The sequence below is a fragment of the Lampetra planeri genome, chromosome 26 (genome assembly GCF_965212315.1).
Source record: "Lampetra planeri chromosome 26, kcLamPlan1.2.h2, whole genome shotgun sequence".
Taxonomy (NCBI): domain Eukaryota; kingdom Metazoa; phylum Chordata; class Hyperoartia; order Petromyzontiformes; family Petromyzontidae; genus Lampetra; species Lampetra planeri.
Window position 1 is genome coordinate 578,538 of NC_136132.1, and position 22,251 is coordinate 600,788.

Below are 22,251 nucleotides of genomic sequence, written 5' to 3' on the forward strand. Positions count from 1 at the left end.
ACAACCCGGAGTCAACGTGTCGAGAGGGAATCGCACCTCCGATGAGCACGGTTGGCTACGTACGGTGCGAAAGAAGTTCAACGTACGTACACACATTGCCGATCCGCGCACGCGCGTGGGCAGCCCCATCCCCGTGTCCCCGTCGTGACGGCCGCAGTTCACCGCCCGGGGGGGCAGCTTCGCCGCGGCGCCCCACGTGACCCACGTGGGGCACGCGCCCGCGGCGCCCCACGTGACCCACGTGGGGCACGCGCCCGCGGCGCCAGGTGCGGGCCGCGTGCGCCGTGACCTCTGGGCCAGCGAGCGCTCGTCACCAGCAATTTGCTTCCATCCGCCGCACAAATGTTTTACGTTGCCGGAATCCTATCTGAGCCTACGCGCCGGTAGTTTGCGGGGGAATTAAACTCGGGGCGAGCTGGGTGGAGGGGGGGGATTTGGCAGGGGCAGTCGGAAGGGGGGGGGGGCGATGGAATAGGTGGGGGGGGGGGGCAAGCTTTAGCCTCAAAATCACTACAATAACAGGCCAGAAATCGAGTCCTAATTGAGCCTCATTTGCAAGGCATCTGGGGCTCGTTAAGTCTAACTTCTCAGGTAATGGGCAGTTACTGCCGCCAATTACTACATGACAAATCGGAACCATATGGGGCTTCTAGAAATTCCTATTCCTCCGCTGTGCCCTGCAAAACCTTATCCCTCGCACTCCCGTCCAGCAATAATGATTGCAAATTTAGTTGCTTTGCTTTTGAGTTAAAAACCCGAGGCCGCAGCTTGGTAAACTTTTGTTAAATGCAGACATTATGCAAAACGTAAGAACGCTTTGTGGTTTGGCTGCATTTTTTAAATACTGTAATTTTTTACTCGGGCAGTTCCGGGTGACTAACTCAGGTTACAAACAATTATGAATTTAAATAGAAAAACAAACCAAAAAACAGGTGATTCTCGTCGAAAATTGGGATTCTTTTAAACATTGCATAACTCGTTCGTTGTATGATTTTGTTCTTACCAGTATGTATATTATTATTGCGGCATATTTTACTAATTACCATCGGTAAAACATAGGCCACATTCTCATTTGAATTGACCCGTTCATTTTTGTAATAAACGACTAATAGTAAAGTAGCTATGGAGTTGATGTCCACACAACACGTACCCCTTGGCAAGTTCTCCCAAATAAATTAACCGCAGGAAATGTCCGAGCCCTTTCAAAGTGTGCCGCCAACAAGGCTCGAGAGATGCCGTCATAATTTCCAGATGCTGTGGGCAAAGCATCGATATGGTACAGGAAGGAGGGAGGAGGAGGAGAAGCGAGTTGTCACCGAGGCTGTCAGCCCGATGGAATTACTGATCCTCAGCCAGAGCGGAGCCAACGCACTCCGCTGTGAGCCGCCAGCGCGCGTGACGTGGGTGGGCTGAGCGCTGCTTCCATCGTGGGGGGCTGATAAACATTTCCCCCCCACCACCCCCGCTCTGTCTGTGTGGCTCCAGTGGAATCAATGAAACACCTGGACGGGTGAAATACACGCGGCGTATGGTATTTCGTGCGTGTGTGCGTAAAAATCTGGAATTGATTTTCCCCCATCCGCTGTGCGTACGTACACCAACAATGTAGCTGTCGTTCAACACAATCGCGGCGCAAGCTTTTTGCGAGTGAGACCGAGGGTCTACACTGGAGCAACGCCGCAGGCCTCGTGACATTGTCTCTGACATATGGCGCTGGACACATAGTTGTGCTTATTATTATTAGGCCCAAGAAAACGCTGCATAGACACACTGATGAACGGTTTCCCTAGGAAGCCAACGCTGCCACTCACTTGGCACGGAGTGGAAACATTTGATGAATAGTTTGACCAAATACAGGTTGGGTACCATGCTCTAACTATGATTATAAAATGATTTATACAAATTGTATTAATTATATGAAAGTCATCTTCATCAAGAGATGACTTTTTGTCATCTCCAATGTTGGATGAAGGCATTGTCGGTCATGTGGGTTGTTTGACCATACTTCACCACACTGGTCAGTGTGGGTCAATGAAGAGGGTTTCAAGTCTACAAGTGTATTGTGTTTAACCAGGTGAGAACTCAAGTGACCAGGATACGTTTCAATTGGAAGTGACCAAAGTCAACAATGGGTGCCTGGGACTGGCTCAAATATCACTTGCCACTCATGTGAGCTGTGGCTGGGTGTATACTCAGACCGCATTGTTCATAGCTAGCCACTGGACTGACGCTCTATACCCATACTAAGATGCCTTAGATGGGGATATTGTGGTCTTTGCAGAGTGAAGTGCTACTGTGACAAGCTAACACTGGTGTGGAGAAACGTTTTGTCAAACCAGCACTGACGACAGGCAGACGCATACCCATCACTGCTATGTATTACAAGTTATTCAACAGCTTCGTTTTTTACGAACTAGTTTAGCCATATCCTCTCTCAACCAGTCAAGAAATATCTCCTGGGCTTTCCGATGCATATGCAGAGATCGGCGCAAATGTGTGTTTTTTTTGCCTTCACTCAAATGAACCCACACCTCCAGACGGTAGGTGTTGCACACCCAGCTGCAGTATAAACTCCACTGCTGCTGAAGGCTCAAGCCCGACTTCTACATTCTTAGAGTCAAGTGAAACAAATCTTGGTACAATGTTTAACACGAGTGGCGCTTTTTCTTCAAACGTGACCAGTTTGGCAAATACCCAAAATGCCCGTGCCCGTGCTCCCACGGCTCGTGATGGCGCCTCGCGGCACACACTGGGCAGGCTCCATTCGACGTGAACGTGTGCACAGTGCTTGCACTAGCTGATGGTGACCTGGACAAACATTGTTACAAGCACGCGATGGGTGCCCGCAGCTTTCCACAGAGATCTCATAATGCACCCCGGGAAGAAGCAGATTGTCGCCTTACACATTCGGCTGTTCAATAATGTTTACTATCTATGCCTTTCTCTTATCTTCTTAGTTTATACGAGCATTTTGCCCGTCCAAGGACGGGTGTATTGCAGTAAATCTGAAACTTGCAAGCGAAAAGCAGACCGCGACGTGATATCCATTGCATTAATTCGTGTGCAATTTGTAAGGCCGCGGTGACACAGTCTTATTTCATTTTAAGGTTATAATCCCTTGTTTATCACGACGTCCTTTTTACTTCGATGTCTCAATAGCGTCACTGAGATCGCGTGACGTGAGGGGCCTTTCTTTGTCGTGAGGGCCATGTAGAGGATGTAACCCGTTCATGATTATTAATGAGGGGGGCTGGCCGACGTGGAGTGACGTCACGCGCGGGACACACAAACAGACATTCTTGGCTCATTATAGTAGTGTCGTGACATTGAACGAGTCACTGTAGCGCGTGCCGCTGGGAGATTGGTAGACAATAGAATTGGGGGTAACAGCGCGTCCTACCAGTTGGACCTCTGGGCAAGGCACGGAGGCCTCTGGGGGATCCAGAGGGGTGCGGGGCCGAGGGCGGAGCCTGGCCACGCCGGGGAGGATAAAAGGCGAGCTCCGACTCACAGTCGGGGCTGCTGCCATCTGCGGTGGAACTTGGCGTGCCGCCATTGGCGTACCGTCATTGGCGTGATCTTCACTCTCTGCAAGCTGTGGGTCTGGCAGCATGTTGGCTCTCCCGACCTGGCATGTAGTTATCCCCTAAGGCTGTGAAGGCCGGAATAAAAGGGAGAGAGAGAGTACCTCCTACTCGTGTCTGTGAATTAGTACACTACAGTAGCAATACATTTAGATATCACCTTAGTCTAAGGTGCTTTATAATAATAATAATACAATTGTGCATAAGATGATAGTGGCTTAAATAAAGAGATGGGCTATTCAAAGTGATGGTGACGGTTAGGAAGACAGGTGGGAGAGGAGAAAGAGGGGTTAGGGTAGTGATGGGGGTTTGGGTAGCACTGGTTGTAGATGGTGGGCCAGGGCAGTTGAGTAGTCGTCAGATTGGCTCGGGAGAAGAGATGGGGGTTGTTGTAAAGTGGGAGTTTGTTCGCGTTAAGGAGAACAAGAAGGGAGCAGCGGTGAGCCTGAGTGAGACTGAGTGATCTGGGTGAGCCTGAGTGAGACTGAGTGCAGGGCGAGGGCGGCACAGAGGGAGAGGATAGTGGGACAGAGTAGTGCGAGATGAGAGAAGCAAGATGTGGTGGGGCATCACCATGGAGGGTTTATAGACCACAAGAGATTAATTTAAACAGACAGCAATGGTAGAAAGGGAGCCACTGGAGTTGGAGAAGTAGAGCAGAAGAGTGGGAATTGTGGGGTAGGTAAAACAAATGTATCCGGGTTGAGGCATTTTGTATCTGTAGCAAAGGCGTAGACAGGAAGGCCGAGAGGAAGGGAGCTGAAGTCGTCGAGCCGAGTGAAAACGAGGGAGTGAACCGGGAGTTTAGCAGCAGAGAGTGAGTGAGATGAGGAGACGGATGTTGTGAAAGGTGTAGAGGTGACAGTGGCGAGTCGTGGTAGAGATGCGGTGTGAGAGGCAGGAGTTGACGATGACGTCGGGGTTGTGAGCAGAGGAGACCGCGGTGAAGGAGAAGGGAGGGAATGAGATGGTAGGAAAGTGGAGGGGAGTGATGAGAAGGGAAAAAAGGGTTTGAGTTTTAGAAAATTTTATGGAGCTAGTGGCGTGACATCCAGGATTGAACTTCTTTCGCACCGTACGTCGCCAACCGTGCTAATCGAATGCTGTAGGAAAGATCCGGGGTAAAGGAGGGAAATAAAAATACAATCTGAAGTGATGGGGAAAGTTGAGTGAAAAAAAATTGCACATTCAAAAGGTGAGACAGAGGGAGACCAGTGAAGGGCCCTCGGGCAGAGCCTTGGGGGACACGGCAGGCACCGGGGATGGAGGTGGAAGGGTTGAAAGAAACGGAGGAAGTCCGCCAAGAGAGATGAGACTGGAGCCAGGCGAGGGGTGCGCTGGAGAGGGTGGAAGGGAGTGGGGGGGGTGATGGGCCGCGTCGAAGGCTGAGGAAAGATCCGGCAGAGTGAGGATTGAGGAGAGGAGTGAGGAGAGCAGTGTCAGTAGAATGGGAGGGGCGGAGTCCAGATCGGAAATGAGGGTAAGGAGAGATCGATGAGATGTAGCGAGTAAGGCGACGGTGGACGAGACATCCGCTCGACAAGCTTGGCGAAGGGAGGGAGGAGAGAGAGAGTGGACGGTCGTTGCCGGCACTAGAAGTGTCAGGAGAGGGATTTTGTTTTTAGAAGCGAGATCATGATGGCTGACCTGAAGATGGCAGGGAAAACACCAGAGGCGAGGGAAGAAGTGGAGAGACTTGGGGCAGGAGAGGGTGAGAGGGAATGGTGGAGGTCGAAGAGAAGCGGGGAGAGGGTCCGAGGGAGATGATAGAGGAGAGGTTGATGGAGGCGAGTTCGGAAAATGATGTGGGAGAGAAATCGGTGGAGAGAGCCGCTACCACGTGGACGTGGGTGGGGGGACGGGGGCGACTCTGAGATGAGCAGCGTGATTTGTCTCCGTGTCGGTGGTGGAGCAAGTGGGCGAGAAGGGGGGGGGGGATGCCGGGGATAACAGTTTGTGAGATGGGGATGACTTCCACAGTCGTCAGCTTTGCGTAGAGACCGACGGTCAGACTTGTGGGGGGGGGGGGGGTTAGGTGGTGGGGTGCGGAGGTGGAGGGGGTCTGGGGAGTTGTCACAGAGGCGCTACGTTTCACAGGCAAGGTGCAGCCTTCCACTTGGGGGAAATGTTGCAACGTATATTTGGCCCCAATTAAGTGATTTGTGGGTATATTACCAGTGTACGGCATTTGTGCTGACGGTGTTATCCATTGAGGTTGTCCACGTGCTCCCTGCTGCTGCTGCTGCTCCGTGGCCTGTTGGCGAAAACGCCCGTGAATGCCGGCGAATTCCACGCCAAAGGGAAATGCCAGCGGTGTTTCCATCGGTAGGGAAAGTGGCTACCCTCACGGACGCCTGATTGGTCTCCAGACGTGCCCACCTGCAATCGCACACCCCGTGACTTGCCCGTACGAGCCACCGGCTCCTCCACGGAGGCGTGAGCTGAACGTGGAGCCCCGTGAGCCAAGGCGGTTGGCCGGGTACCACCTGGGCTGGCAATGCTACCGGTGTGCAGCACGGTGGCGAGGAGATGTGAACTTCCTCGCCTGGCACGCAGGAGGGTGGGTTCGATCCAGACCCTGACGACGCCTGCTGTATACTTGGAGCTCGCATGGTCTCCCTGTGGTCACGTGGGCTTTGCTCCGGGTCTTCCGATTTTCTCTCCACACTTGGATACACGCGTTTCGAGTATTTTTTAAAATAAATTTTCCATGGTGTACAGTCTGGAAAAGTACCCACATGGCAAAAATCAAGTTTGTTACATGTCGGGAAGTACGCTAAACATTTTGAACAGACACATAATTACAAATTTATATTTTATATATATATAGCAAATGACCCTCTATCGAAAATACTATGTTACCGTTTTTTGTAACATTTGCAACGTTGTGGTAGCATTTGCCTCCCTAGGTTGTACCCGTAAGCCACACTCGGGTCAACGGTTCAGTTAAGGAGCGAGTGCAGTAGCGCCAAACTGGCTCCACTCGCAGTCCAGTCGTGAAACAACACCAGGGTATGATTCAGCATCATTAAAGCTACAGTACAACGGCATATTAGTTTAGTATAATGCGCATACATGGTAATTAATCGATTCCCAAGTGCACGATTCGAAGCGTGCATTGCGAACGCCAGAATATATTTTAATCGATGTATCGCTACACGCCTAGACACGATGGTGAAGTTTAATAGCTGTTACATAATTGTTAACGTCACACTTGAGACGTACGCGGGTCCATATGCCACTGCCTTAACCACAGAGACCAACTGCTCTCCTAATGTGTCAGTCATACTGCCTCAAAGCAGGATAATATACAACACCCTGGCGTTTGGGACAATTTTCCTTCTGCAGGGCAAATTATTTGTTGACGAGGCTGCTGCGTTGGTCGTCGTGCATGAGTACAGTTAGCAATACAAACTCAACACATTCATCAACAACACTGGCCTTCAAAAAGGAAAATATAAAATCGGAAAAGTTTTGGCCACAGCACGTAGAGAAGTCGGAGAGGGCGAGTCAATCTCTCGACCCTTCTGAACTCCGTGAGCTGAGGATGAGTCCCCTCGTGTAAACATATCTGTTTTTATTTTAAGGCCACGGTATTTTGAGAGACGTGGTAAGTTTGCATCGAGAGCAGAGAGAAGGAAGGCAGGGAGATTGACCGGCACGTGGTGCGAGATCACACCGGCCACTGATGTGGCGCCCTGAGAACACTGGGACGCATTGGGAAGTATTACAAATGTCACCATGGAATCCGGTTTGAATTAACATACGAACAGTTTCCTTTATGTTATATGACTCGGATAAAAAGACGTACTCTTCTAGAATCCTTGTCAGAGGTTCAACACTGATGCAATGCACTGGGAGGCCACACCAATTGTTAATCATTGGATAAGTGCAACAGCCACTTGCGTCCTCACAAAAAACGAACTCGACAGAATTGGTCAATGGCACTTTAGCCTTGAAAGGAAACATATACAAGAGGCGACGTTTCAGGCAATGGTCCATCGTCACGGCACACGAATAAGCACGTGGAGAAAGGCCATTATCCTAAACATCACCCATTATATGCAAGTGTTCATAGGTAATGTGATTTAAAGGGTCGACGATATTGAACAAATATAAAGTTTCACTCGCACGTGGTTTAGAATTTATCAGTTGAATTATACCGAGGAACCAAACTACAATGCGTGCCAGTGAGCTTCACAATACACTTGAGGCCGAATGTTTAGTGCTCGGTAGCGTGGCTTGGTATAATTCCCGTACCTCTGATTATCACGGTTGTATACGTACAGTGCGAAAGTAGTTCAACATACATACAAAAGGAACGTGCGGATTCGAGATAAATGTGCAAATTTGACACGACCGAGCCAAACATCTTGAGGGTGTGGGCGTAGGACGCCTCCCTTGAAGGGAACGCCACCGGAGGCCGTGGAGTGGGGCGTCACGGTGCCTAGGAGATGTGAACTACCTCGAACCCTGACGCCTGAATATTTGGAATTTGCACGTTCTTCCCGTGGCTGCGGGGATTTTTCTCCGGGACTTCCGGGATTTCCCTCCACATCTCAAAACACACGTTTAGAGTATTTGGCTGCAAGGTGGCCATGAGATGGCAGTACAAAAATGTATTCGTGAATGTATCTGCGTGGACTTTGGTGTGTGGGGTATCTCCACGCACTCTGGGGTCCTTAAAGCCAAACAGCTGTCAATGGAATTAGCCAAACATCACAAGGCAGGACACTCCTGAAAAGGAGTCTTCATACTCATACTCGTTGTGGAAATCCTTAATTATCAAAGGCCATTTGTATTATTGTGGTCTATATATATTGTTGGCACACTGCCCTGTCAACCCGGTGAACCCACGTTCAGTTCGCTGCGACGGCTAAGTGTTGCCACAGTGGTGAGATGTTAACTACCTCGCCTGGTCTACAGGAGGCCGTGGGTTCGATCGCGACCGTGACGCCTGCTGTTGTATATTTTGAATTTGTGTGTTTCTATTTCTCACGGTGGTCGCGTGGATTTGGCTGCGATACGTTCTCCTGTGATACGCCACTTCGCCCAGCTACCATTTGTGGCCAGGTGACTTCTGTGAAAGAGCGATGTATCTCAGTGGGCCTTACCTGGTAAAATAAAAAAAATAGTGTTTCATAGTTATAAGAGTGGCAGCCAAAGAAGGAACCGCACCAGGGCAACACAACCACCCTGGAGATGGAGTGATGCAATCAGCTCGTATGCGGATAGTACTTGATGGATTGTGGCATCGCAGTATCGTGAGAAATTAGGCTGACTGGGGGAGGTCTTCATCCAGCAGTGTATAGCTCATGGCTGACGAGATCATGATGTAGAGATTCAAGGGTTAATTCGTTTGTTTCGATTGATCCCCGGTGTTACCTTCGTTTACCAGCAGATGGCACGTGAACACAGTGGCTCAACAGAAGACAGATCCAAAGCCTAGCAAAGCAAATTAAAACACTCCCAACTGCTCTACTGCACATTCAGAGCCATGTTAAGTTGCAAAGGTTATGCAATATGCAGCATTTCGTGCATATGAGTGATTGCACCAATTTACAACATGAAATATATAAACACAAATTTTCCTCAATATGACATGGCCTGGAAGCAAATGCCACGATATGACCAGGGGCTTAATTGCTCACTCCATAGTTCCTGGAATGTTGTTAGGCTGGCTTAGATTATGGATTATTGGCATAAGGCACGATCACTAGAGTAACAAAGTGTTGTCTATATAATAATCCTATATAAGTGTATACTATATTTATATGATCTTATGAACAAGTTTATAGGAATGTAGGGTACAATGGATGTGGCATGGTCAAAATAAGCCGTGGAACAGTGTTCTGGACTGTTCCAGCTGAAATTAAGCACTGATATGACACAGATGTGGAGAGGCTTATCAGACGGGCTATTGACAAACCATATTTATTCATGAATATTTTAATGCCTAAAATACAAGCCACAGGGGACACCACAAAAAGCAGGAACATTGGCTTTATTGTTGGCAGGAATGGAGGCTTCTTTACCACATCCTTTCTGGGCAAAGGGTGTCCACTGGAATATGTAATGCGTTTTTTTTTGTTTTCAATTTGTCCAACTCCCAGATCTGCAACGAAATTTCCTTTTTCTTTGAAACATTAGACCCATCCCGAACGCTTTCCACAAATGGAATCAGTTTGTCGCTGATTAAAATCTCAAATCCATGCCAAGAGCTATTTTTTTGATTCATCGACAATGCAACGGTAATTTTTTTTATTCACCAGCACAACTACGCTTATTGCGCAGATTGCCGTTGCGTGGCAGAGCGCTTTAATTGCAAACACAACGGCTGTTGGTTTTGTTTTGCTTGTTGATCCTGCGTGTGCTGCAATTGAGAAACGCTTACTCGTATAGGACGGGAAGGGGGACATTTTTCAGGTTTTCTTTTTTTTGTGACGGTGAGCCGCGACTAACGACGGTGGAAGAGGTTAGCTTGAGCATGACCCACAATAGTCGCGCCCTCACGCAGCCCTGCAACAGAATCTTCTGAATCTACGTTCGGTCGAAGTAGAATTTAGTCTAAGAAAGGGGCAGGGTACTTTATTCACTGTCGTCGGCGCTGCCGCGGGGTGCAGAGTGGGGCTCCAGTGAGAGAGTTTCATCAGGGAGATGGGAATGGGTCCTTCGGTCAAGACTTGAATTAATTATTATTATTCTCCGCAAAGCTTTGCTACGTCTAAAGACTCCTATTTCAGAATAAAAATCAGTCTTTGGGAGGTTTGTCCAATTCCCTTTAATGGAGTGTTCTTCATGTGGCACTCCAGAGTCACTGGGGAACCCCACATACACGAGGGCTCGCGACTCGGTGCTCCACGCGGATGAAGGCCACACACGCGGATGCTGAACTGGGACGTCTTGACCTCCTTATGGCCCAGTAGAATTGGGAGTTTGACAAATATACACAACTATAAACTTTAAAAAAAACTTTTATCAGGTAAAGCCCACTGAGCTATATAGCTATTTTTCAGAAGCGACCTGGCTACAAATGATAGCTCAACGAAGTGGCTTGTCACTTGGAAATTTATGGTAGAAAAATCCATGCGACCACCAGGAGAGAGACATGCAAACTCCAAATATAGAGCAGCAGGCGTAGGGGTCGGGATCGAACCCACGGCCTCCTCTCTCCCAGGCGAGGTAGTTGACATCTCGCCACCGCGGCGCCCTGCAGGATCCTCCATGCTCGGACGCATGCGCCACCACGTCGCTCGGCAAACTCGACTTCATGGAGCTGCCATATCCCCAGCGACTGCGGTCACCGATCTCAAACCGTGGCCCGCAGAGGAGCGCCACCGCCTGCTGCCATAATTCACCAGCAGACAAAACCATCAGGCTACTCCTGAAGCCACACCTATTTGAATGCTCTACCGAATTCATCAGGTCTCTATGTGCGTCGATGCACCTCCACGCGAGTCTGTCTCGCAAGGTGTGCACCACGTCGTACACGACTACCCACTTGGAATCATTTGCTGGCAGCGTTTCAGACAACTCATCGGGCTACTCGTGAGCTGTCTACTGGCTCGGCAACCTCGGCGTGAACATCGAAACCTTGCGGGCCGACTCCCCGCCGTACCAAATAATGGAGAGGCTTTCTGCACACGCTGCATTTTGTACTTGCACCGAAAACAGCGGCGCATGCCATCGCTCCCTGTGAATAGCGTACACAGCGTTCGCCATTGATCCTTTCATAAGGATAAATAAACACAGCGTGCGGATCGGATTTACTTTTTGCGCAACATTTTTGAGAATCTGTTTTAGCCATCGTCCGTGGCGCGCGGTCGTAAGAGAGCGGCGAATATTTACTCCGCGGCTCTTAATGCTCGGCGTTTTCATTAGGTATTGGTACCTCTTCCCGCGGCGCATAAGAATGCAATAAAGGCGATTCTGTTATCTCGCTCAGGGCTTAGCTAGGCCCGCGCTCGGTATGAGTTCCAGATGTGGAGCTCGCTCCTCCCGGCCGGGAGCCCTTGGGATCAGGATCGCCATAAAATCTTATTGGCCCACCCAAGTGCTGGGGCCGGCTTGGCCCCAGCATGGGTCCCAGGCTGTGCGCGAGAAATGCGATTGAGCGTCCCTGCGACCCGCCGCTTCGAGCGCGCGTTCGTGCTGCTGCCTCCATTCCGCTCGCAGGGATGGCAAAGCGTGGGCACAGCCAAAGTCGAGGCCACTTGGGGGAGGGGGGGGGGAGATGCCCCCTTAACCCCTGAAACTTACTGCAGACGTGCCCCCTACCACCCTAACCCCCCCCGCCCCCCATTGCCGCCAGACCCTGCCCCACAGCGATCACAGCTGTTTCTTTGAGCGGTTCAGTGAGCCCGAGCAAGGGACGTTGTTCACGAACGGGTTTCTGGCTTTTACATTAAACACAAATTATATATATACACAAGGTAACATAAATGTCAGTACATGACTTGTCATTCGTGACGGAAAAGGGTAGAACTATGTGCACAGTTTTCGTTTATACGTTAAACACCTGCGCCTGTGTTTTTCATGATTTGAAAAAGATCACATTTAGTTTTCATTTACACAAAGCCTCATTTAATATTTTGGGGTGAAGGGGTGGGGGTAACTTTTAAGATAAGGAGCTTTCATAACTGCGTAGTAGCTAATCACTTTTCAAATGGTCCAGATAAGGATTATGAGCCAGTTGAACGAAAAAAATGGCAATTTCACTGTCTGCAAGCTGCTGCGCGTTATTATGTAGATTAGAAAATATATAAAGAATTCGGGCCACTGGAAAATGTGTGCGAGCCAGTGTTATTAAACAGGCAAAGACAATGGCAAAGCAAAGTAGTGTGTGTTGATAATTGTCCAGCCAGAGAAGGGACCCTAAAAAACACAATATCGCGTAGATGCAGTGGCGCCACTGGAAGTGAATTCGTCCACCGCTTTCCGTTCCACAATCTCGCGCCTGCCGCCCGCCCTAACCTTTTGTACCCCTGTTTTGAAACTCTCCTCGGGAAGATGAGGAGGGGGTGGGTGGCAGGGTTGCGGGGTTGGGAGGGGGTGGAAATCTTAATATATTATTTTTTTAATTAATGGCCGGTGAAGCTGGCTGCTTCGTGCCGACCAATCGTGGGCCTCTCTACAAAACAGGAACCCGCTGTAACGCGATCCCGTCTCGCCTCCACCGGGCGTCCTGTTATTTCAGAGACCAGGCTCTCGGGCTCAATAACACAGGCAGTAGTTTATAAGCCTCGCTGAGATTGCTGCACAGACTGATAAGGGGGGTGTGGAGCCCCCTTGCTAGCCGCTCGGTCTGTCTACTCGTAGAAAGTCAACTCACTTGACCCAAAGTGTCGCGCGGTGGCCGTGTCTCTGTTGCACCGTCGTAGAATGTGGACGCGACTTCTTTAAATTGGCACGATTGCTCAGATTAAAATTGTCGGGGGTTGGACGCTGAACGTGGTGCAATGTTTAGAACACTGGACTTGCAATCCAGAGGGTACTGGCTCGTTCTCCCCCAGTGGACGATGGTCCCGTTCCGCCCGGCTGTGTTCCGCACGGTGATTCCTGGCGAGTGAGCACAGCAGCAGCAACAGCAATGACAAAACAAACAAAAAACTCCAATTAAGTATTGCAAAGGACGAGTACAGTACACAGGATCCTTCGGTTGAAACAATGGTGCAGGTTTCTCGAACCTCCCCCTGCCACCTCCGCCTTCCCAGTTTGTATCGATGGGTATGTCACAGTTGTCAAGTCGATTTGTCGGTTCCGTGTGGTGGGATGAAGTGTAGGTCCTTTCCCCTCGTCTCCCCAGACGTCTGGCCAGAGGGGAAGAGGAGGCTTACAGCAGCCTCCCGCGTGCTTCTGTAGGGCACCACCTTGCGCAGCGGTGGTCTGAGCAAGGAATTGCAGGGCTGCACCTTTGCTGCTTTTAAAGAGAAAGAGCATTTCCGAGCCGGGTTGCAGATCTTACTAGCTCGTGCTCTGCGTTGACACTCACAATGCACCAAGTGCGTTTGTGGAGCATGCGTCAGTTGTGTTGCGATGTAAATGCAATGTGTTCAGAGCTGTTACTGTAATCTTCTTCCAATTCTTTTTTAGTTTTAAGTGGATTCACCGTTGTTTTTATTATTTCCAATTTCGTCATCGTACATTTTTTGGGGGGTGACCAGGAAAGAAAAAAAGTCAGGAAGAAAACTAATCAGCTGTTCTTTAACAAAAATAAAAAAATAAAAACCACAAACCAGTTCATATTAATGGGATTCAGCATCAAGATTATATATTTCTTTTTGTTAGGAAGTCTGAAAAGTATTTAAAGTTAGAGCCCAAAATCATTGAATAATATTATTCTTGTCACGTGCCCACTAAGCCTTGAAAAACAACCCTCGATTCTGGAAGTGAGTTTACCATTTCCCCTCATTCGCATGCAACGTGACAAGAAAACATTCAAACCGCCCCACGTCTTAAACCTCAACAATCTCCTTCTTGTAGCATGAATTTTCTCCACTCCAAAAAAACACACACGCACATATATATGTAGGGGGCCCCAAATTCAACTTTTTTTTGTTAAATTCTTAGGGAATTTTTTGGTCGGAGTTTTGCCATTTCCGCCCGGCTGGACGCTATGGGCAATTTCCCACTCGAGCCGACAGAAGGCTGTGTTTTTCAGGCATGGGTGCATAGCACTGCAAAGAATGCCTTCTCAGAGCCAACACAGTCCCACTTCCCCCCCCGCCTTCCCCGCCCCCACACCAACCTCCCCAAGCCCCCTTGCCCCCCACGCCCAACCCCGCCTCTACAACCCTCTCCTTTTTTTACATTTTATATTTCCATCCTGCAGTCACAGGAAGGGTGGACTCCTCCCAAATGCCAGGCAAAACATGTGTGCAGCAGGTTACTGCACAACCGCAGCCGTCCGCGGACAGCCAATGCTTTTAATTATTGCAGAACAACATTGCTGTTAACATAGAGAGAAGCCTTGTTCAACTTCTTTTATAACCCCAGTCTTGATATTTAATACCTGCAAAGGTCTGTCACACCAACTCTTTCCACCCGCTATATTTTGTAACGGGTGCCTGATTAAAAGGATCAATCCGTCAGAGGCTTTGAACTGAAAGAGAGAAGAGGAATAAGAAGAAAAAAATTGCTTGTGAATTATAATTTTGCTCTGGACTAGACTAAAGGCGCACTTGTACAATTCCGAGAAAGCGCCTGGGAGAGGACGTTTTACGTAAACCTCCTCCGTGTTGATGCTTTCACTCAAGGTGACATCCGGTCACCTGAAGCCAGCGTAAAGCCTTCTTTCTCTTTCATACCCATCTGTGTTTCCGTCGCTTTCAATTTCGCCAGTCTTCTTTTAAAAACGATGGGTGCCCTTCAAAATATTGTCAGCGTTTACTTCTCTCATCGGCGGTGCAGTTGGCCGTCTGTTGCCTCGCCGATGTGTTTCACACATGCGAGTGTGAAACCCAAGAAAGCGCAAGTCCAAAAATCTAAAGGGTCATCATTTCGCGTAATTATTTTTGTATATTTGGAATAAATAAAATATATATTTTGGAAACTTAACAAGATCGATTTTGGTGCATGAACTGACATTTTGAAAGTGACTTTTCATTAAGAAATAAATGGAAGCATATTATTTAAATGCGAGCGGAATAAGTAAGCACAATTAAATAAATAACAACCGTAACCACATATTCCTGCAGCCTCTGGTGTGGCAATGAGTCGTCAGAAATGCCCGGCTTTCTCGCTCCCAATCCTTACACCCACACCTGCACGCGTATAAAGGTCTTATTCATTCGGTCTAGAAATTAATGCCACAAAAACGTAGACTGTTTTTTGGCGTTCCAATTTTTTTTTATACTTTTGGAGAGATTTACATTTGTGTTTCATCTGGCACGCACTGTAGCAGCGACCCCAGTTCGTTAGGATTAAGGAATCCGCGCGAGGTTTTGTGGATTGTAACGGTGCAGCGGGGGTTACTGCTCCTGCGGCATCCATTTAACGACAGCGTTCCTGTAACCAAATAGAGACAAATAGAACATCTCGCGCTAGTTTATTTTAACGGTTCGTTTTTTATTTAAATATGTTTAACAGAAACTAAAGTGGAGCTAGGGGTAATTTAAGAAAAAAACAGACGAAAGACGTTACAATTTTCAGTTTTATTGCGCCAGAATGCCGCTGTGAATTGAACTGACAGTGCTTCGCGTGCTATTTATAGTACCATTTTAATGCCATTAAATGCTCCGTACTCAAGTGACACGTAGCTGATTCTTGTTCTCGATTTAAAAGACGAGCCTCCAGAAAACACTTGAGTAAAGAAAAAGTGTGCACTTGCAACTTTGCACGAATCCCTTAATCCAAAAAGCACCATTGGCAGCTTTTAAGCAAAAGCCAAAAAACGGACCAAGTTTGTCCATGAAGAGGAAAAAAAAAGGCGCTCTGACAGAGAGAAGGAGACCCGAGCGTGGCTTTCCACTGCACTGAGATCACCTTTTGTCGGGGCCACTTATCCAGCCGGGGATCTCTGGGGCCGGCCGGCAGAACGCCCACGCCCATTGTGTTTGGGCCACTCCGTGGTCCTGCGAGTTGTTTGCAAATTTCGTGCTCAAAAGGGGTTTGGGGGCTTAAACGGCATTCGGATAATGCCGAAAACGGTTTACGTTCCATCCGCAGGGGACCACACAAGTGCTGGCCTCGGCGTGGCGCGTCAGGCAGGGAGAATGAGAGAGGGGGGCTCCCTTTCTTTTTAAAGTCCACATTATGCGGCCGAAACTTTAAAGTGAGTGTTTATATTATTGCTGCTGCACACAGTGTACCGCTTGCTCACGACGAAGCCGGATATTGGCGGCTCAATGGCTAATATATCTTCTCCTAACGCCATGTCATCTTTTTTTTAGAACATCAAACGCCTCGAGGCGTTCGCTCGCTGTGTTCTCTCGTTCTGATTGGGAGCAGGAATGTCGCGAGTTTTGTTTTACACCCCTAGCACTTTTAGTCACTCATCCATCTTGTCAAGTTCTGGAGGCTGTCAGATGTTATGAATTTGAGCTTTGAAGAAATTATGCTTTGTAAAATAATAATATTTTACATCATCATCGTCGTCGTCAGCCATGGGCAACCCACTGCTGGATGAAGGCCTCTCCTAGCCGGAGGCCTCACCGAGCATCACGATCCTGCGATCCAATAATCTACCCACACGCAAACAGGTCTCATCACTCTCCTATTCTTCTTGACCATTGTCAGTCCATCGTCCCTTCTAGAGACATGTCCTCTGCCCAAGTGATGTCTACATGTCTATTATGATTAACAAAGTGCTAAACGTAGGATGCGTGTTTGTTTGATATCAGAGGGAGCTCTGTGGTGTCTGGTTCTGTGGGCAGTCCTCAGAATAGAAATAATGTAATCATGATTTCAACTCGTAATCCGTTACACAGTATTTGCTCACTCTCCAATAGAGAAAACAACTCATGGCAAGAGGAACCAGATATGAGAAGGAAAGGCAGCCAGGCCACATTTTACCCCAAAGCTCTGCGGTCCTCTATATATGAAGGTGTTATCGGCCAATTAATGTGTTTTACATGCGGAAGGAACCGGAGCACTGGAAGAAAACCCGCACGTGCCATACAGATGGAACAAGTGAAGTCCACATTTGTTGTACTGCCTTGTCCTGGGAAACTCGAGTGTGACACCTTGACGCCCACGGGAAGGGAGTTCCACAACATCTGCGTGTGATCCGCCAACCCCCGCTGCCTCCACAGTGCTGGACTCGAGGCGTGAGTAGCCATCGCAAAGCGGGCGTTCTACCGCTGTGCGAGACGTCCAACGGTGGCTTTGTTTCGTGACGTAACTCCGAGAGAACAATCGGAATAGAATTGTGAAAACTTTAAATAACGGGCTTTTTATCCCTTCCCGCTAGCTGTACGGAGGCAAGGTCGAGCGGTAAGCACAGATGGCCGTCTCCAATAGAGGGCACCAGTGTGTCTACACACCTCCACGGCTCCATCCCTCCTCCCCTTACAGCTTCATTACTATCGCGATCCACGTGAAAATGATTTACCGCGGCCGTTTAAAGCGAGGCCGCCCAGCGAATGGGCCCGGGCGAGGCGAGCACGCGGGCAAGGCCGTATGCCCGTGCGCGCAGCAGTCAGTCCGCTTGCCTTGGGCAATGAGCCACAAGCACCGAGACAAAGTAGGGTCATAAGCGTTGAAATTTATCGTTGCCAGTTAGGAAGTACAAATGACATTATTGTTACGAGGACATAAATAACACGTTAATTTTTTCTCTCCCGCCTCCCCCTCTCTCTCTCTCCCCACGTTTCCACATCACGCTCCACGCCGCAGTGCTCCGTCGGCTGCTTGGAGGAGCGCGGCAGCAGCGCGCTCGGACGCGAACGGCGCGCCTCGGTTTAGAACGCGGCTCTCTCCTAGTCGGGGCGAGGTGGATTTACAACCATTACCCCGCGGCCCCACGCGGGCGAGCAAGCGAGCAGGCGACTCCCGTGATGCCGAGGCACGCGGCGGCGTGAGGCGACTTTTTTTCTTCCATTGGACTCCGTATCCCTCCTTGAAAACCATCACCCCCTGCCACCCCAAAGCGCGTCCAGGAGTAACCATTCCACCTGCAGTTTAGCCGGGTGGGGGTGGGGGGGGTTGGAACACGACTGCCGCTGTCGTCGTATGTGTGTGTGTATGTTGAACTTCTTTCGCACCGCACGTAGCCAACCGCACTAATCGGAGTTGTGGGGCACACTAACTGAACACAAAACAAAATGTCTAAAGAAATTCGTTTTCAACTTAGACGACTTAAAACTGCATAGTTCTAGTGGCTTCCTACTATTAGAAGGAAGAGTGTTCCAGACGGCCACAGAAGCGATGCAGTGACCGTCTTTGTTCGCTGTAACGGTGACAACATCGATGTAACGGTGACCACGCCGATGTAACGGTGACCGCACTGCGCTTGCATTGCAGAGGTCGCCGGTCCGACTCGATCTCCCAGCATGGCGGGCAAAGCAATGGGGCAAGTTTATTTGTCTTTGATTATTTGTCTTTTATTACCCCCCCGCCCCCCCATCACCCAGAATTTTAAATGGGTACACTGCAGTTAGTTCATCGGCAGGTCCCATGTGGTGGGGTAAAGTGTGGGTACGTTCGCCTCTCTCGGCGTGTTTGGCCAGTGTAGGGACATGACCCTCTTCCAGGGGTCCCCTATAGCCCCTTCTGCTGCTGCTGCTGCTGCCAGCAGTGGCGTGGGCAGGCAATTGCAGGGCTGCGCGTTTACCACGGTGACACTAATGTGACGGTGAAATCTAATGAAGACGAAATCACATTTTGCTTGTTTGTAAACCCCACTCGTGAGCCAACCTTCAGTGGCAACATGCACACACGACGTGAAAAAACGACGTGAAAAAACGACGTGCACACACGACATGTAAACATGACATGCACACGACATGTAAAACCAACATGTAAACACTACATGTAAAACCAACATGTAAACACGACATGTAAAACCAACATGTAAACACGACGTAAAAGCAACACGCAGAAACGACATGTAAAAAACACGCGGATATTGAAAATTCCACGCGGATTTTTTTCCTTTTGCAAAATAAAAACATCGCTGCTGTACAAACCGGAGAAAAGTCTACGAGCAGAAAACTAAATATTGAAACGCCCAAATGTCCATGCCAATGTGCACATACCAGCGTGTACTTTATGAAACAGTGCACGCGTGAGCAGTGGACTGCTACGTTTCACTGTAGGGGATTTATTTTGGTTCTCTCTCTCCACGTCTCCCCGTGAAGAATGCTGGTTTTTTATTTTATTTTGCAAACCCCAGGATGATTGGTGAATGAGTTGCGAGTGTAGACGCGAGGGTTCACCCTGGGCGTTGGAAACCGTGATCAGGGTGGGCATGATTTTAAATGGCGCGTTTAAAATCACAACGCAAAGGTCCAAATAAACACAGTTCCATCGATACACAAATGAACAAAGACAAAGATCCCCCGTGTAGCCTTAACAGACTTAGGGCAAGTGGTGTTAGCGAGCACCTATGAAGGCCGCTCCGGCACACGAGGGGGTGGGTGGCCAGCACCACGCCCGGTCGCCTTTGTCTCGCGAGTGGCGATGTTTTACTCCACACCGAGACCGGCTCAGATTATAGTCGACACTGGTGGTGGACGTCAGTCGGAATCGAACCGGGGTTGCCGGGTTCGTAGTACGGTGAGCTAACCACTGCAATACCGGTCCCCACGCAAATGAACACATGCATACATGCTGTTTATACCAATGTGTTATACGGATAACCAAACACGCGTAACTTAATGCTCTGAGCAAAACGCACAGGGTTTGGCAGACACACCCCTCTTCAGCCAATTGTCAATCCACTGTTTGGATAAAGGTCTCCCCATGCCGTGTCGATGATGAGGGATGTCTGACCATACTTCACCACGCTGGTCAGTGTGTGTGAGCAAAGGAGGACCAGTTCAGCTATCGCTTGCCACCAGGGATTCATTCTTGCTGGGTCTGTCCGAATCAATGATGTCTGCACCCAGCACACCATATCAAGTATAACACCGAGCATAGCTGTGGCTACTGGTCACACACCTTCTCCAGCGTCTACCAACAGCACAGAAAATGTTCAGTGACAAATCATACAACTCATATTAGCCATGGCTGAGAATTGAACCCGCGAATTCTCAGGTTTGTAGCGTAGTGCAGTAAACACTGCGCCGCCACTGCACAAACCCCCACACACGGATCACCTGGCTGGGTTTTCTTGGAAGGCATTTCATAGGCAGACTTATGACAACCGATTATCAGTGTTTGTGAGAATAAAATTCAGCTCAATTTTATTAACCACAGCTGGACCAGCACTTGGTACTGACAGCCCCACGCCCTGTTCAGCTGAGCCGCACTTGGTCTAGAAAACCTTGATGACGAGGATTTAGCTCGGCAATTTATTCGTGTGGGAAAGCAGACTTAATTATCCACTTACACACACGTGAAACATTTCCCACACCCACACACATGCACAGAGAGCCAACGGATAGTTTATAATTCTGGGGCCATTGATCTGTTAGCGAGCACCTATTAAAGTCCGGCATGCTTAAGCAGCTGGTGTGGAGGCCGCAACATCATGCCCGGCCACCTTTGTATCCCCAGTGCCGATGTGTATACACTGCACCACGTAGTCATTTGAGTCAACCAAGTAGAGGCCCAGAACTGGCACTGATGATGGCAGTGACTAAGAATCGAACTCCGTTTTCCTGTGTTCACAGCGCAGAGCTCCAACAACTACACTGCAGCACCCCGCGTACTAACACACAAACACATGCATGCTCCTGCAGGGTTTACTGAATATGCAAGGATTAACATTGATGGGAGTGTAGATAACCGGGTAAGCTATGTGAGAACTAAATTCGTGTTTTTATTGAATTTCCTACAACTTTCCTAAGGCAAGAGCTCTGTGGGATGTTACTGCCCCATGCTTCTGCTGGAGGCATCGCGCCGGCCGTGTGCCCAAAGCAGCCGCCGCCGCCGCTGTTGGCACAGAGTTTTGAGGTTTTTACAAAATCCCGTGAGCAGAAATTGTTACTCTCACCGAACACTGATAATTATAATCGGTTGTCATTTCTGACTCTGAAGTGTTGCAAAAGCCCAACTCTGTTGGCAGACATCTCCGTGACAGATTCATCGCTTTGAATCGCAACCATTTCACAAACTTCATGCGTGGTAATCCAACACGTGGTGTTGGACGTTTTATGAAAAAGAAAAAAACCTCGGAGGAAATGTTTAGAAAGAACAATAAGCACTTAATACGTTTATTTTCTCAAAGAAAACAACATATGCACTGGAGGATCTTCGTTCGTGTGGCACGAATCCCAATGTTGTGAAGCCGAGCCAAGGCACGAGTGCGATACACGACGAGATTTCGCTGAGGTTCACACTTGATTCCCTGCCACTCCCGCTCCCGCTATTACCAGGGTCACCCACGATATACACGGAGCCTGGCGTAAACAATATCGGTGGCCTGGGTGGTCTCTGCCTCTTTCTCTCTGTCTCTGTCTCTCTGAGTCTTGCCATATTTTTCCATGTCAATTTCTGTCGACACCTCTCCACATTCCTCTGTTTTCCCGATTAGCACGGTTGGATACGTATGGTACGAAAGAAGTTCAACACACATACATCTCTCTACATACATATTAATGTATCTTTGTATCCCTCCGTGTATCGATTTCCTTACGTACATCTTCACGTGTCACCGTGTCTCTCTCTTTATTTCCAACTCAATACTTTTAGTTTTACACCTTGGGTTGCCCAACCGCACGACTTTGCCCTTTTAACTGCAGCTATATCTGCTGATTGAACCTTCCAGCAGACGGGGAGAAACTATTCCCAAACAAACGACAGCCGCCGGTGGAGTCGAACGATCGGAGTTTCTGCGACGCTTGAGCACGAACCATGCAAGCGCAGCGTCACGAACGCAGCCCTCCTGTTTGAGTCAAACTCGGTGACTCACTTCATCATATAAAACACAAAAATGTACTTTGACAGCAGCCCTGCCGTTGTTGAGTACCTCCAGTAGCATAGCCGCGGCCTGTTCTGGGAGAAGGGAAAAATAACCCACTGTGGTTTGCTAATGCCTGCATAACCAGGTGTAGCTGATAGAATT